This window comes from Natator depressus, chromosome 14 (assembly GCF_965152275.1).
Source record: "Natator depressus isolate rNatDep1 chromosome 14, rNatDep2.hap1, whole genome shotgun sequence".
NCBI lineage: Eukaryota > Metazoa > Chordata > Testudines > Cheloniidae > Natator > Natator depressus.
The window spans coordinates 6,376,756-6,385,695 of record NC_134247.1 but is presented as its reverse complement, the minus strand read 5'-3'; positions in this window follow the sequence as shown (position 1 = coordinate 6,385,695).

Below are 8,940 nucleotides of genomic sequence, written 5' to 3'. Positions count from 1 at the left end.
CTTTGCAATCATGTCGGGCTTTGAATTTTACTTCCCTGCAAGCCAGAGGAGATTTGACCACTTTAAACACCGAGAGCTGGGAGTGGCAGTCACTTACTCCAGTAGTAAATTTGGCTCTAAATGTGGTTTTAGGCTATTTCACTTACAGAAAAATTCTCATCTCTGGCTGGAGCTCATGCTAAACAGAGGAGGAAAATCCACTCAGCACTCTCATTCTTCCCCATGGACTAAGCTGTTTGCTGGAGTCAATTGCTGTGTTTCATTAAGGTGTGTGAGTGCATAGCCTTGGAGGTCAAAGTCTGATTCTTCTTCTGAATCTTGGACTATAAAATGAATGAGTAATGTCAATGTCAATGTCATCGCTGCATTTCCTGCCAGTGGCAGCGGCTCTTCCACCCTGGCTTGTTTCCTCAGCCCCTTTGCTTTCCAAGTCAGCCAGAGATGTGGCCCAGCAAAGGAGCAGACACAGCCATAGTAAGCAACTGATGGAGTCTTGGGGGCATAGCCAGGCAAGGGAGAAAAAGGCATGAAAGTAAGACTGACCCATAGCATTTACACGGGGCCTTCCCTCTTCAAAGCACTGAACCCCAATCTGTGGCCACTGATGTCAGTGGGAGTTTTGCTACTGATTTTAGCAGGAGCAGAAGAAGGTCTATTAACCCGCCCGTCCTCTTGGGGAAGTAGGTACAGATGGGGAAATTGAGGCACGGGGAGGCTAAGTGAGTCACTCAAGGCCACACAGACAACAGAACCTAGGAGTCCTGACTGCCAGCCCCCTTGCTCTAACAGCTGCACTAGCTGGTAAAATGTAACACTGTTGAAAAAAGAAAATATTCCACATCCGAACAAAATAAAACTCTGAAATGAAGATCCTGTGCTTGATAAAGGAGGAAAAAGCCTCCAAGGACTGGAAAACAGAGGAAATATATTAGAAGGGGTTTTAAAACATTGGCAAAAAGCAGCAGTTTAAACCTGACTGGGACAGACCCAGCATGTTCAAAGGCATTCCGGGCATGCAGCTTATCCGTTTAAATCATTCCCTGTTTCCCTGGGCCTATGATGTAGATTCTTGTCTGCTTTCAATGCTTTTCTCATTCAAATGAGCACGCAGCCAAGTTTTCATCCACTGTCATAATAGTTCCTGCCACACCCCTCGTGTTCTCAACATGGTTTCAGTGAGTCCGGTGGCTTTGGGGAACTTGGCTTGCATGGGCTCTCCGCTTCCCAGGAGGTTCCTGAAACTCTTCTTCAGTGTTGGGCTGGGCTCCTCTTGGCCATTCTTCCTTTGGTGTGACCTTTTAGACTGTAATTAGAGTTCAGGAAATAAAACTGCTGGCATGGGTTCCGCCTGTGACCTCAGATACTAAACCACAGCCTCCAACCAAGGGATTTGGCAGCGAGGGGGAAAGCAGATTTAGCACAGATGTGTCCGCTGCTCCTTTTTGACCACTTTGGGAAAGGGTCATTCTCATAACCTGGCCTCCTATAAAGAGAAGGCCAGATAATCACACGTCACCACCTCTTCCTGGGAGGAAAGCACATTTTACCACTGACCTCGAAAACGAATGCAACAGGCTGGGTTTATTAGCGAGGAATGTCTCTTCGTTGTGTTGCTTTCTAAACTCATCTCATTCTTCGACGAGTGTGATCCAAAGCCTAATGCTTAAAGCTTTCAGTAGGGTGCGTCCAGCCAGCTGCTGCCCTATAAACTATCCGGTAAACAGATCCATGGTGCTAGGATTGCTAGCCATCTCCAGTTCTGATACACAGGGAGGGCAGGAGGCCCTATTACTCCTCACTGTTTGCTAGGGTGCCTGGAGCGATCGGGATGGACGTGCAAGATATTTTCTTCCCTTTAAGGCCTGGTCTACCCACAGTTTTTGGCCAGCATAACTCTAGCAGAGCGGGGCGTGATTTTTACAGACACAGTTATACTGGCCCAACCTCTAGCACAAACACCATGAGGTGACTTAGAGCTTATTTCCCTTCCCATACTGGACTAAGCTACCCCAATATTTATACGGGCACATTTATCCTGGCAGAGCTGCAGCCACACTGGTTGTACTGTTTTAGTACAGTGGTGTAATTCAAGCAGTACAATGGATACATGTAGACAAAGCCTTATGGCTGGGCTACACTGAAATCCACACCCCTGAGAGACGCAGCTCTGCTGACCTAACTCCTGGTGTGGACAGCGCTAGGTTGACAGAAGAATTCTTCCATCAACCTCTTGGGGAGGTGGATTACCTTCGCCGGTGGGACGACCTCTCCTGTCGGCGCAGGTAGTGTCTTCACTGAAGTGCTACTATGGAGCAGCCACAGCGTTTTAAGTGCAGACAAGCCCTTAGTTTCTGTTGCTTTCTGAGGAGCTGGCTGAGCTGTTATAGAGAGATTTAGGTGTTCTTGGCTGGAGGGGGGTGTTGGGCTGTTCCTCTGCACTAATTCGGATTGGTTATGCATCAGAAAGAAAGAGGTGTGGTTGGAGTAAGAGGCAAGAAATCCTGAGTTGTAATCCAGGATCTGACACTGATTCCTTGCACAGCCTTTCCGGAGAGAGCTGTGAGATTCATTTAGATGATGTTTACAAAGTGCTTTGAGGTGTTAAGTATTATCTTCACATCTGCTCAGAAGGTTTGCGTAGGGTAGGAAAAGTGGTTGAGCTTGGATTGGAGTTAGCTAACGTGAGTGATTTAACCAACCCCTACTTAACCTCTATCACTTTTTCTAATCTAGACAATTGCCTAGAGCCACAGATACCTTTACAAACCAACATTTATCGACAGTATTTACACCCACAAAAATGACATTATTTAGTTTGCAAAGTCAAGCACCAGGAAATGTCAGCTTTACAGCTCTGTGTGTGCTCCACGCTTGGTTGTTTTGGGAAGTTGTCTTGCAACTTTATCTCCTGCCTTGGGAGAACTGGACACCTTCCCTGGACAGACAGACTTCCCCTGACTTTCCTTTGCAAAGGATAGACATTGTGCGGTACCCTCAAGAATGCTGCAAGTTTCCTCTGGAATTTCAGTTGAAAACAACTGGACATTTGATGGGCTCAGTTAGCAGGGCTATGCTGCACTGAATCAGCAGTTTCAAGATTTCATGTTGAATATGGGTAGTAATTGCTGCTCCATGGGTATGTAGATGGCACAGGGGATTGGTAATGGAATAAGTTAGCCTTTACCCTCCTGGCTAGGTCTGCAAGGACAGCAGGCAGGTGGCAAAAGGAGCTGGTGGATCTCTCTCCTGGCTCAGAGGACCTGGGCTTTGGAGCGGAGCCTGGAGCTGGAGCGTGGAGCAGCTCCGGAGCAGTGGAGCTGCAGGTTTTTGCCTGGAACTGGAGCGGAGCCGGAGACAAATATCCAGTTCACAAGAGCCACCACCATCAACGCTAACTGACACCTGGTTGGCAGAATCAGTTGAGAGACCGAGGATTGGAAGGGCCAAGGAGCCTGAGCTACTGTCCCACTGAAGGTCAGAGTAGAAGCATATTGGGCTGGGGAGGGCAGACGTGGCCCTGCTGATGTCTGTACTACACCTATTGTCCGTTTTCTAGGGCTGACAATCAGGCGTCTTTCATGAGCAATAAGGGCCCTATCGTTTTCCCAATGAGGACATAGGGAATCGAGCCATTCTTTAAAACAGGAGCAGAATTGGGCTTAAAATACTTCCCTCCTCCCCTTCTCCTTTATTTTCTTCCTTCTTTGGAGGGTTTGTGGGAGGGCCGAGCAGCATCCGCACACCGTGTTATGGGACAAGGGATAGGTTGCAGTTTTGAGAGCATAACCAAGCATCCGTTTGCCAGCAGAGCGGAACGCTAGGGGTTGTCACCACAGCACTAATTACCATAACACTACACATCCAGGTAGCTCTTAGTATCTGGGGTTAGATTTAAGCGGAGGAAAATTTGCCTCTGTTAACAAGCATTGCTCAAAGGTACATGTGGTGGGAGAGTTATATTAGCTGGCTCTGTGTGATGACCTCAAACAAAGAAAATCTTTTGCCTGGAACAATATATTTACATGGCTATTTTAACCCTGCCCACATAGATGATTTACACTGATCAAAGTTGAATAGTCAAAGGTCTGGGTCTGAGGCTGCAAAGCCTGGGAATGTGGAATGGCAAAATTTACTGTGTTCAGAGCTGTGCCTTGTAACTGGAGGATTCATAAATATGCATGCTACCAGATCATCTGTCACTTTTCTGATTTCTTTGCTGCTCTTTTGATTTGCAGGAGTCCTATATCCTGTGCCACGCACTTTGAAATGACAACAATTTTTGGAAAGCCGGAGGAGGCAACGCTCTCTGGAAGAGGAGAGTTACCTGTTTTTTTCCTTTTAATATATGATGTTTTGGTGGGCTATATTTAAGCTCTACTGAGAAGTACATAATTTTGCGAAATACAAGCATCATGAAATTACAGACTTCTCCAGGTTCTACAGATGTAGCCATTGCTATAAAAATACCTATTAGCCAAATAAACACAGCCATCACTAGGGCTTCCCCTATTTCTTACTAAATTGGGCATTCCCTGCGACTCCTCAGATATCTGTGACTTGATCCCCTGGAAAGGACAGTCCTGATTTACAAACCCAAAATTCTGTTTTCCCGAAGCAGACAAACTGTGGGTCTCAGTTGCATGCATCCCCAGTTGCCACCCATCCCAGGTTGATAATGGCTGGAAGTCACTCCTGGAGCTGGGCAAATTTTTTGGCTGAAACTTTTTTCAGCCAAAAATGCAGCTTTGGTGACACCAAAACACTGCACAAATTTGTGTCAATTTTTCCCAAATTGTTTCAGTTAAAAAAAAAAAACCTTTGAAAATATTGAAACATTTTGTTCTGATGTTTTCCAAAAAAAACATTGATTTTTTGGGTTCAAAATTACTTATTTAGCAACTTCCTTTTTTTTTTTTTAAAAGAAAAATGTAGAATGTAAACAATTGCTCACAATCCAAATAAAACATTTTGTTTCAGGTCAAACAAAATGTTTCATTCAACCTGACATGATTTTTGTTGGACTTTTCAATTTGCCAAAAATTTCAATTTTTTGGGATCAACCTGAAATGCTTCCCCCGCCCGAGAATTTCCAGTGAACTGAAAAATCTCTATTTGCACTGCTCTAATCACCACCGTATGGTTGTTCGATAGTCTAAGACTTTGTCTACACACTAAATTTGTACCATTTGAACTATACTGGTATATTTAAAGCAACGCAACCCACTTTGTGCCTCGGTTTCCCCATCTGTAAAATGGGGATGATGACACTGACCTCCTTTTTAAAGTGCTTCGAGATCTACTGCATAAAAGCATTATGTAACAGCTAGGTATTATTATTTAGCTAATTATTATTATACGGGTATTTTTGTGCTTACCTATATAGTTATTCCAGTATGGGAAGGGGAAAAAACATCCACACTAGCGGTTGTGCCAGTATAACTATAGTGGTAAAAAATGACACCCTTCACCAAGATCATAGTTATCCAAGGAAAAGTGCTCTTTAGGAGCAAATTTCTATGCCACAAAGCCTACCCAAACTGGTAGTAGTTGGCAGACTCGCCAGAGGCAGCAAGGACTGAATGCCCTGTGTAACTTCTCTGTCAATAGCTCAGCTGGAACTGGTCTATGCTGTGGAAACATGGGCAGAATGTGGTGGATTAATGCCCATCTGGCTGCCACAGCCAGATCTGGGCTCGGCACCATAACCCTATTCTTGGTTGTGAGATAGGATTTTGACTCTAAACAAATAGCAGCTGCGAACATGCGATCCGTCCTTATATGGGCAAGTGGGCTAAAAGTGTCTATTGGAGCTGTGTAATCTAACTGTGCCCAGAGGCTGCCACAGGGAATGTAACAAGGATTTGGACCTGACTCACCGTAAATGTTTCCACAGGGAAACTCTCAAATGCCTAGTCTGGACATCTGGTTTTATTAAAAAGTGACCCTGTTTTGTTTTCGTAAAAAGAAAAAAGAAAAGGAGTACTTGTGGCACTTGTTTTGTGTTGGTGTTCTGACAATCTGATGCCAGGTTATAAACAGATTTTTTTCCCCCCTTCCTCTAGTTTTGACAGCTGGCTCCTAAGGCTTGGTAGCCCTGCTTGAAGGAGAGATCTTAAATCTGACAGGAGAATAGAGCCCGTATTCCCATTTCACATTCCAGAATCCTAGAAGGAGCTGCTCGTTTAACTTCTGCAGACTGCAAACTCTCTCTCTGACCAGAGAAGGGCTGTGGTGTGGGAATACCGAGCGGGTACCCAAGTGACAGAGGGAGATTTGTGCATAATTTTTGCAGCAAAACATGATATTCATCTGCTTCTGTGTTTTGTCACAAATGCAAAACTCACACCCTAAGTTCAAGTGACTTTGCTGAGGTCTACAAACTTTTTGAATGAACTGGGCTTAGTTATGGGAGAACCTGGGATGGTTTTTTTAGTTTTGCCCTGAAGTCATATGTTCTTTGCAGTTTTTCCAAGGTGTTGCCATGTACCCACCCTGCACATGCAGTCATAGTTAAAGAGCAAAGAAGGACGGAGGCCTAGTATAACTATCTGCATGCAAATTTGTGGGCATAAATTTTGTAGGTTCAAATTACCCTTGGCAAAGGGAGGCTGTTACATCAGAAAAATTGCCCCTGATTGTTGCCCCTGATTTTCCTGTGTGTTAAGAGAACCAGGTTGTGTCTTGAGTAGGAACTTTATCCTCCTCTTGAAGCTAGGGACCGTTTTTCAAATGCATTAAACTAATTCAAGCAGAGCCAGACCTTCACATCCAACCAAGTGTTTTACACATTGATATATCTACAGCCCAGTTTTAACACCATTGGCGGTGCGCCAGCTTTGCTGAAACAAGCAGTAAAATCTTCCTAAAGAAACTAACCTTCAAAGGGAAAACAAAATGTACCAGAACATCAAAGTGGCTATTTATATAGAAAATAACAACTCCTGCCCCTTTCTAAACACTTCATTGGCCTCCAGTCCCCATGGTAAACCCAGTTACCTGGGTGCTCTTTAATCAGAAAGTGAATTCTGATGTCTATTTCATCCAGTGAAGAGCCCTCAAAATAATGCTGTTGAAGAGATATTGATCCCACTAGCTCTGTCACTCACGCCTCACCACTGGAAATTATTATTGCGGTAGAACCTCGTTAATCTACAATCAAAGCAGAGAGATGTGCTACTCTTCTCTGCAAAGATTTAATAGCAGATGCTGTCGTGAAGAAGGTGTCATTTAAAAAATAAAAAAGTCCCCTAGTACTTTTAACAGGTGTGTGATGAAATATTTTTATTTGTACGGCAGTCACGGGCAAGAGCCTGAGTTATGGACCAGAACCCCATGCTACTACCTGCCATACAGCGACACGACAAAAAGATGGATCCCCAAAACTAATTTAAACTAAACTGCAGCTGTCAGAATGAATCAGTCACATGCCACGTTCTCAGTCCAGTTCCTAGGGGACGGGTATCCATCTCCTTCCCCCTCAAAAAAGCATCATATTCAACCCAATTGGCACCCTGGTTGCCAGTCTCAGAAGCGAGACTGAGGATTTATTGGGCCATGGAGCCTAAGTCATCCTCTTATGCCAGAGTAGTGTGGAGGTGGTGGGGTTTGGGTGGATGGGGATTTGAGGCCTATCATCAGAGCAGTATGTGGGAGAAGCTGCAGTGTTGCTGTTGGTTAGCTTTTATAGCAATGTCCATTCCTAGATCTCACAGTGCTTTACAAAAATGGGTCATTATGCTGACAGACAGGGAAACCGAGGCACAGAGCGGAGAAGTGACTTGCCCAACTTCACACAACATGTCACTGATAGACCTAGGCATAGAACCTAGGTCTCTGGACTCCCATTCAAGGCCAGTCCTGCTGTATCCACTAGGCAACATTGCCTCTCTAAATAAACAGGTTATATTACAGACAATTGGCTATTTGTTAGGCATTTACTGTCAGAGATGAAAATTGGGGGAGAGGAAACCAGATATTTCTGGTTTTGTTATCTGTGCATGAGTGCATGAAATTTAAGTAAAACACATGCTAAAAAAGGAAGAGATTAGAAATATGATCAGTGAAATCCAGCTGTGGTAAACTTCCCTTACTGCATGGCTTTCACTGGAAAAGGTTGCATTGTAAAGCACGACTAGGGTAGGAAAAAAAGCCCAGCACATGGTTCTCGGCAGGGACAGGGGTCGCATACAGCTTTCATTTTTGTGGGGTTCATTTCGACTGTGTTCCATTAGCATCTGTTCACCTTGCATTCTGGCCCTGACCATCCCACCCAAGGCTCTTAAGTTGTGCTCTGAAACCAAGCAATTCTGGTCCCCAAAGTTCTGAGGGAGGCCGTGTCAGGGGCATCGCTGAATGGCATCACTGAATGGCCACGCTCAATGCATGAGTCATTGGACGACTTGTCCAAGGTCCATTGAGATGTTGATATCCAGGCAAATTTTGGGGGATGTTCTACTTGCTTAATGCCATGCAGTCGACACATCCATTCTCCCGTTTAAAAGGTCACGTGAGTGCACATGTCTGATAGCACACCGTCCCTCACAGCCCCCATCAGCAACGACAGAGCCCTTAGAATTTATAAAACAGCCATATGCGCTTGGTATTATAAAGAGAAACCGCCTGATGGGGTGAGATCTATCACCTGAGCCTTTGAAGATCAAGACTTACGAATGAATATGAAGATCAATCACTTATTGCTAGGTTTGGTGGACATACTTTCGGGTCTCTGTCTGCCTTGTACACACTATCTACAAAGGGAAAGATAGAAGATCCGTTTGTTTGACTTGCATGGGACAGGGTGGATTGGAAATGACACTGACCTCTTAAGCAACACTTTGGTTTGCTGGAGCCTGGCTCAGCTTGCATTTCATTTATGAAGAGCTGACTTAGAAGATAGCAAATAATAGCCTTTAGATACTAGAACATTTGCAAAAGAGGAAG